This window comes from Rana temporaria, chromosome 1, assembly GCF_905171775.1.
Source record: "Rana temporaria chromosome 1, aRanTem1.1, whole genome shotgun sequence".
Taxonomy (NCBI): Eukaryota; Metazoa; Chordata; class Amphibia; order Anura; family Ranidae; genus Rana; species Rana temporaria.
The window spans coordinates 206,876,920-206,884,560 of NC_053489.1; the positions used below are offsets into that span (position 1 = coordinate 206,876,920).

The 7,641-nt window shown below is 43.6% G+C and overlaps 1 non-coding gene across 1 annotated transcript; it reads left to right on the forward strand.

The window, feature by feature from the left end:
* The first annotated feature begins 3,631 nt into the window (after window positions 1-3,631).
* LOC120925364 lies at window positions 3,632-3,738 on the forward strand. Its single transcript, XR_005746646.1, has one exon. It is a non-coding gene; the product is annotated as a U6 spliceosomal RNA (small nuclear RNA).
* The last annotated feature ends 3,903 nt before the right edge of the window (window positions 3,739-7,641 follow it).

Genomic DNA, 7,641 nt, shown 5'->3' on the forward strand with positions numbered 1-7,641 from the left:
CCTCAACCTTAGATTTTGCTTTTAAATGTCCTTATTTCATCTGAGAAATCCTTACGTCCTGTTCTTCTGTCTGTAACTACACACAGTAATGCAGGGCTTTCTCCCTGGTGTGGAGTGTCGTGCTCTGCCCCTCCCTTGATGGGGGAGGGGGGGAGCAGGAGAGTCAGGACGCCCACTAACACACAGCTCCTTTCTCTATCTGTGAGTTACAGACAGAAGAAAAGGAAGTGAGGATTTCTCAGAAGAAATAAGGACATTTAAAAGCAAAATGGAAGGATGAGGTAAGTAAAGGAGGACTGCACTATGGTAAAGGAAGCCATTTAGGATTTTTTTTTTACCTTTACAACCCCTTTAAGTTACACAGGTGTGAGTGGCCTTCAACCAAGGTGTGTCATTGAGGATCGAGCAGCTAAAAGAGTCGCGGCAGAACAGAGAACCCATCATCTTAAGTGGCTCATGCGGGAGTTAGCGCTACATATATTAGAAAAAAGATAAATAATTATAAACACCAATACCTTTATGTAAAATGACATCAATGCTGAGATACAGTTATAGGGCTAATGACTTGTTAAGTGCATAAACAGTTTTCTGTTGTAGGACTTGTAGGACATAAGTGACATCTTTTTTTGGTTCATGCACAGAAACAACTCATGTCTTACAGTATGCTCAACCACCTCTGAAATGGACCTTGGATGCCTGTCTCTGTGCCAGGCAGCTGAATACCAGCTGTTGCATCTATATTTCTGCCAGGGCCTGTTGCTGTGTATTAATCTGGGTTTAACACTGGCAGGACGTTACCAAACAGTTGCTTAGGGGGTGAGTGACATAAAAGCTAAACGTTTCCAAGCGTGGCCATTTTAAAGCTCATTAGCTTTACTACACAGAAACACAGCAGCCTAGCACATTAGGAGCTGGCCGCCTGGCATGGTAGGAAAATATTTTATCCGCTATGACAAAGGTGTCAAAATAGTTATTTTGCCTAAACTGACAGGGTGTCATATCACCCAAAGCCAAGAGCTGACTACTGGAAGTAATATCTAACACGATCAAGGGGAAGTGAGACATTTATTCTTACTTACTGAGAAGAGACTGTGATGTGAACACTGGACCACAGGCACACATGTGACAATACTGTGAATGGTGCTATACTAATAAAAATAAATATATTCCAGAATGATAAGCCAGTATAAAAAGTAGAGCCAATAATTTTGTTGAGATACAGTACTTAAGAATCATTTACTATTAAAGTGGTCGAAAAGGCTTAAGGTGTTTTGCCTTAATGCATTCTCTGCATTAGGGTAACAAAAACTTCTGTTGCAGAGGATCCCCCCCCCCCCTATACTTACCTGAGCCTGATCTTGATCAAGCGATGTGCACAAGAACAGCAGCACTCTTAGCCCTGTCCCTCCTCACAGCAGTCATGTTAATCAAATCCTATGACAAGGAAGCTGGAAGGCGGGGCCAAGCCTTGTTGTCTGAGTCAATAGACACATACAGGGTGGCTCATGAGTGCCGCCATAGAATGTGGCTTTCTAAGGGGGCACTCGACAGGAGGGAGGAGCCAGGAGAACTGGTGGGGGAGCCAAGAAGACGAGAATCGGGCTACTCTGTGCAAAACTATTCTTTGTATTATTTTTTTTAAATGGAACCTTTACAATCAAAAACACCTTGTATGATCACCTCCCCTCAGTCCCCCCAGACCCCCCCAAATACTTACCTGAGCCCGCTCTTGATCCTGCATTGTGTCCAAGAGCAGCAGCTCTGCTCTCCTTTCTCACTAGACATGGACATGTCAATCAAATCCAATGAAGAGGGAGCAGGGGCAGGGCCAACCAGAGCTGTGTGTGTCAATAGATGAGCCAGGAGCACTGACCGGGGACCCTTGAAGAGGAAGTTTAAGGCCGCTCTGTGTAATACCATTGCACAGAGCAGGTAAGTTATCATGCTTATTATTAAAAAAAATATATATATTTACAATCTCTTTAAGTGTTCCCATCGATGTGTGCACAGGGTGTGCTGGATGTGCCTGTACACACCCTAACCACCCCCTATTGCAACAGGTGTTCAAATGTGGGTGAAGGACTCCAAATGCACACTGCCTGTATTCGGGACATACAGTAGATCTGCATCTACACACTTGCAAATTAGGACCTGCGGCTATGTCCATACAGCTGCAGTGTCCGCATAGCATAACATAGACTGCCTGCATACAGCTCCAGCCACAAAAAAAATAAAACACTGATTCACACTGTACAGGCCGCAGCATCCATGTGTATGAACCTCAAGACCATAATTTAGCAGGAGTTTTGTGTGTCACTGTATGCAGAGCTTTTTTTCTCAGAAAATAGGTGCAGGAACTCAACCACGACCCGTTCAGGGTTCACAAACAGTAGGAGGGTCTTAAAGGGGCATTAAATACCAGAATTGCATTACATACAGAGTGCAGAGTTCAGGGGGTTACAAAGCTGTCACTTGTAAAAACAGAAACCAGACTTCTGTGTTTACAAGTGATTGTGGTGAGCGGGCACCAAAGGGTCTGAGCCAGAGGTGGTGGAACTGAGTTCCCCCAAGTTCCCCCTGAAAAAAAGCCCTGACTGTATGTATATATTTATACCCAGATAGCAAGGATAATTATTTAAAGAGGAACTGCAGTCTGCTCACATAATAATAAAAATATCTTTGCCATTCTGAAGCTTCCCTTCAACCACTTTGCATATAATTGTATATATACTGTGATGTTGTACTTGCCAAATATGCTGCAGAAATCTCCCTCCACCGAGTCTGGCTGCATCCATTTTAACTGTGGGCAGCTGAAGCTGCTGCCTGTACACTTCTTGGATTTACACAGACACACAGAGGCACACCTCCAGTACCGCAGCTGTCATTGGCCCTCTAATGACTCACCCCCCTCACTTCCTGGCAAACTCTCAGAAGAGTGAGAGAGAGCTGTGCATTATGTCATAAGCCTAGGCATTTTTACCAGACAAGAAACAGGAAGTGGGCTGTATAAGGTATTTACTGGCAGAAAGAAAATGTTTTACTATCCAAAGTTAAAGGGATTGTAAAGGTACATGTTTTTTCACCTTAATGCATTCTATGCATTAAGGTGAAAAAACATCCAAGCATTAGCGGCCCCCCCGAGCCACTGTTTACTTACCTGACCCCTTTAAAAGTCCCGTGCCATGAACGCGCTGGCTTCTTGGCTCATTCATTGGTTGATTGAAAGCAGCGCAGCCATTGGCTCGCGCTGCTGTCAAACATATCCAATGAAACGGCGTGCTGGGGCGGGGCTGAGTGATACAGTGATACAGCGAGAGAGCTTGCATGAAGGTGTAAAGTTCTTGCAGGGGGGGGAGCCCAGACAGCCAAAGGAGGGACCCCAGAACACCAGGTTCGGGGCCACTCTGTGCAAAACGAGCTGCACAGTGGAGGTAAATATAACATGTTTGTTATTTTAAAAAAAAAATCTCTTTAGTGTTCCTTTAAAACAACAAGGGCAGAAAAGTTAATAGATGGAAAGTTGAAAAAAATTACTGAAGGTCCACTTTAAGTCAAGCAATGAAGAAACTAGCAATAAAACTGCTACCACATAACACAATGAACACTAATACTATTAAAAAGCCAATGTCCTGTCCTCGCTTTGGCAGGACATATACTAAAATTGGAACGATATAGAGAAGATTAGTATTGCCCCTGAGCAAGGATGACACGCAAATTCGTGAAGCATTCCATATTTTTGAGAGAGATCAACGGGACCTCCTTCACAAGATATGGAAATGTCCCAAGCTATTCCGTTACTGGACAGATGTTATTGAAGTAATTTCAAGGATATTTAACATTCAGCTTACTAAAGACCTTATTGTTTGTTTGCTTGGTGCTCTTGAGGAGGAGACTTTGACTCCGCATGTACAAATCTCAATTTTTCTCCTATTGTATCTCGCATGTAAACTGATTGCACGTTACTGGATGTCTTCTCAAGTCCCAACTAATAAACAATGGATTTAACAAGTGAACAATATGCTTATCTGTGAGAAGTTAATATACCAACACAAAATGTTTCCAAATGTGGCAACCATGGCTGGATATCCCAGACCTTGCACCCCAAAAACTGGTAATGAATAGACTTCTTGAGGGTTGAGGTTCATTTGGGGAAGAAGGCTGATTCTATATTATATAGTGTTTCTATATTTGAGGTAAGTCTTCTATTTTTGTTTGGTTTGCTTTTTTCTTTCTTTTCCTATGTTCAGGTTTTTCTTTCTGTTTTATGTTTGCTGTTTCCCCCATATGATATGGCACACTGTTGAATTATCCTACTGTTGACATCCTAATATTGCATATAGTTTACAGTGGAATGGAACAATACACTGTTTTTGATGTAACTGTTGCTTTTTACTCAATACATTTTTTTTTCTGATTAAAAAAAAACGAAGCGTCGGTACTGCCAGTGGGTGAAGATATATACAGGGTCTAGTAATACTAGATAGATGGTCCTGCAAAGGAACAGTCCGGTGTAGTCCTTTATCTGGATGTCTCGGTACCAGAGCCACAGTACTGGATATGGTCAACAAGAGAAATTCACAAAGTTAATACCAGATTGTAGAAAAGGTGCAAAAGGATAATGGAATAGTGGGATATGTCCAAAAAAGGTTTGAATGTTGCAGTGGTCCAGAGGAAGCTGTATAGTCAAGGTACTAAGGGTGCAGTAATGCTGAGATCCCAACCAAAGGTCAGATATTAACTGCTGCATCAAAACAAATCTCCGTGCCTTGAATTCCTCCCTCACACTGTAGAACTAGCCACACTAGCGGGCAAATGATGCTTTACGACCCTCAAGCACAGTTTCAATGGTAATAGTTGTAATCAATAAAGGCCATGGTATGATATGAAGACATTGAAAATCCCACGTCTATAAGCGGTAAGATATACTTATCAAGTCCTGTCGCCTGTGGATCTCCTATGGCCAGTAGAGGAGGCATCCATTGCAGGGTATATCCATCCCATAAAGTGTCTTTTGGATCATAGTGAGGAGGTGGACAATGGTATGGTCCTATAAAGCTATATTTTCGATGTAACTAATTACATAGGAGATCGACAGGCGACAGGACTTGGTAAGTATATTTTAACTCTTATGGATGTGGGATTTTCAATGTCTTCATATCATACCATGTCCTTTATGGATTACAACTATTATCTTTAAAAATTGTGCTTAAGGGTCATAGACCATCATTTGCCCGTTAGTGTGACTAGTTCTACAGTGCAAAGGAGGAATTCAAGGCATGGAGATTTACCCTTTCAATATCTGGGATGATAATACATTTTCCCACAAATTACTACTTCATCACCTGTCTCTTTCCACATTCTAGGGCAATCCTGCCTTCTATCTGAGCCTAGACACTCCACAGTCATATCAATGAGTGTATGAATTTTTACTCCAACAAGAAGTCATATTTTTCGAAGCCTCATTGAAATACCTTAGTCTGAACTTTTCTGATACCTGCATCTCAAAAATGATGCTATGCCCCTACTTCGGAACACTAACTAAACTCATTTGAGCCCAGGTTCACACTGGGTACGATTTCCTTCGATTTGAGATGCAATTTCACATGTGAAATCGCATCTCAAATCGGCGGCATTTGCCGCCAATTGTCGGCAATGACACTGTCCTAATCGGTGCGACGCCGCATCTGCGGCACTGCACCAATTTCAAAAAGTAGTTCCTGTACTACTTTTTGCGATTTCGGGCCGTGATTTACATAGACATCTGTGCAGAAACCTGCACAGATGTCTCTTAAATCGTGGCCGAAATCGGGACTGCTGGCGGGAGTGAAATCGTGCGAGTTCAGCTGAACTCGCACGGCTTCACTCCCGCAGCCCAGTGTGAACCAGGGCTAAAACAATTTTCAAAATCGATACATACTCTCCAGATTACACCTTTTCTACCTTTCTATCATCTCTATTGCCGTCTCAAACCCTCTCACGTATCTCTGAAGATGGAAGAATTTGCCCAAACCTTAACATCACAAGATTGGGCACACATGACCACCTCTAAATGCTTGATCAATGTTTGTTCCTCTGAAACAAATGATTATGTATGATATGCTGGTACCTCGTACCGATGCACATGGCCAAGGCAACACTGGGATACTTTTTCCATTGTTACAGGGGCTTCTCATAGAACAGAACCTATTGTCATATCTCATGGACCATCCCAGTAAGCAGACAATTTTGGCATTCCATACAGCATTTCCTTTCTACGCTGCTAGGTCACCACCTTGCACTGGAACTCTGGGAGACCTCTTGAATAAACAAACACCCAAACTGATACCTGTTTTTCTAACACACATCTTCACAGGTGTGAAACAAAGACCATCGCTAAAGCCTGGAAAAATGCCAAACACTCCCATCAAATTTTTTTATTCAAGCATGCATTATATACTATACAAAATAATGGACCGTTCTTCAACTTTACAGACTGTCCAAATTCTATAACACATGGAACTCTTGGATCATACACAACCTACCTGCAACTTTGACTGTTCCTTGTTAAATGTTTGACTTTTAGCTATCCAGAAGTCTGGATCCCTGCAGAGTACACCAAGACCTCCTGACTTCCTGTCACGTCCCTGGCCGAAGAGCCTGATGTGCGAAGGACGGCCTCTCTTACAGCTCTGACTCCGAGCTCCTGATAGAGTGGACAGGAGGCTCAAGAGTTCAAAGTCGCATGAGTGCCTGGCAGGATCGCTGATGAGCCGCTGGGCTGGAGTCGCTGAAGGGATCGCAGGAGGACACTGGTGCAGGAGAGGCCCAGGAGCATCTGTCAGCAGGTAGCAGAAGTAGTCAAGCCGGGTCATACACTATCGGGCACGTCAGGAACAAAAGCGGAGGCAGGAGCGAAGTCAAGGTGCAGGCCGGTCGGTATTGGGCTGGCAGTGAGGTAGCAGGAGCAGCAGGCGGGAGCAGGGTCAAAACAAGCCAGGTCAGGTGCAGGCGGAGAGAGCAGGAGCGTCAGAGACAAGCCGGGTTGGATAAACGGAACAGGAATCAGGATAACAGGATCAGGTACGCTAAACGTTATAGAACGGACAGCACCTAAGTCCGGGAAGTGGCCCAGTTTAAATAGCCTGTTTGGCGCCAACCACTCAGGGGGTGCACGCAACGGCGCACTCGCAGAAACAGAAGTCCCTGGCCGACTTCTACGGCCACCATTTTGGGCACTGGCATGCCCTTCCTGACACTTTCCCTCCTGCCCTTCATTCCCAACCCCGTTTTTTCTCTCCCTTTTTACCTCCCCTTTTTTTTCTTACTTCCCCCATCCCACTACTCTCAAATCTACCTATCTATCCCTCCTTCTGCCTACCTTTCAGTACCCTACTCAGACATGCCTTCTACAACCAACCATCAACCTACCAACCCCAAGCCCACCTTTTCCTTCCCCGCTTTACCTTAATTTCTTTCTCGTACACCACCGGACACAGAGCCTTAGTCATTACTATTGTTGAGCAGAATATGCCATATTCGATTTCGCGATATATCTCGAATATATATTCGAATATTCGAGATATATTCGCTAAATTCGAATATTCGTGATATTTTATCGAAATGAAATGATTGCGATTTTTCGCTATTGCGATTGCGAAAATA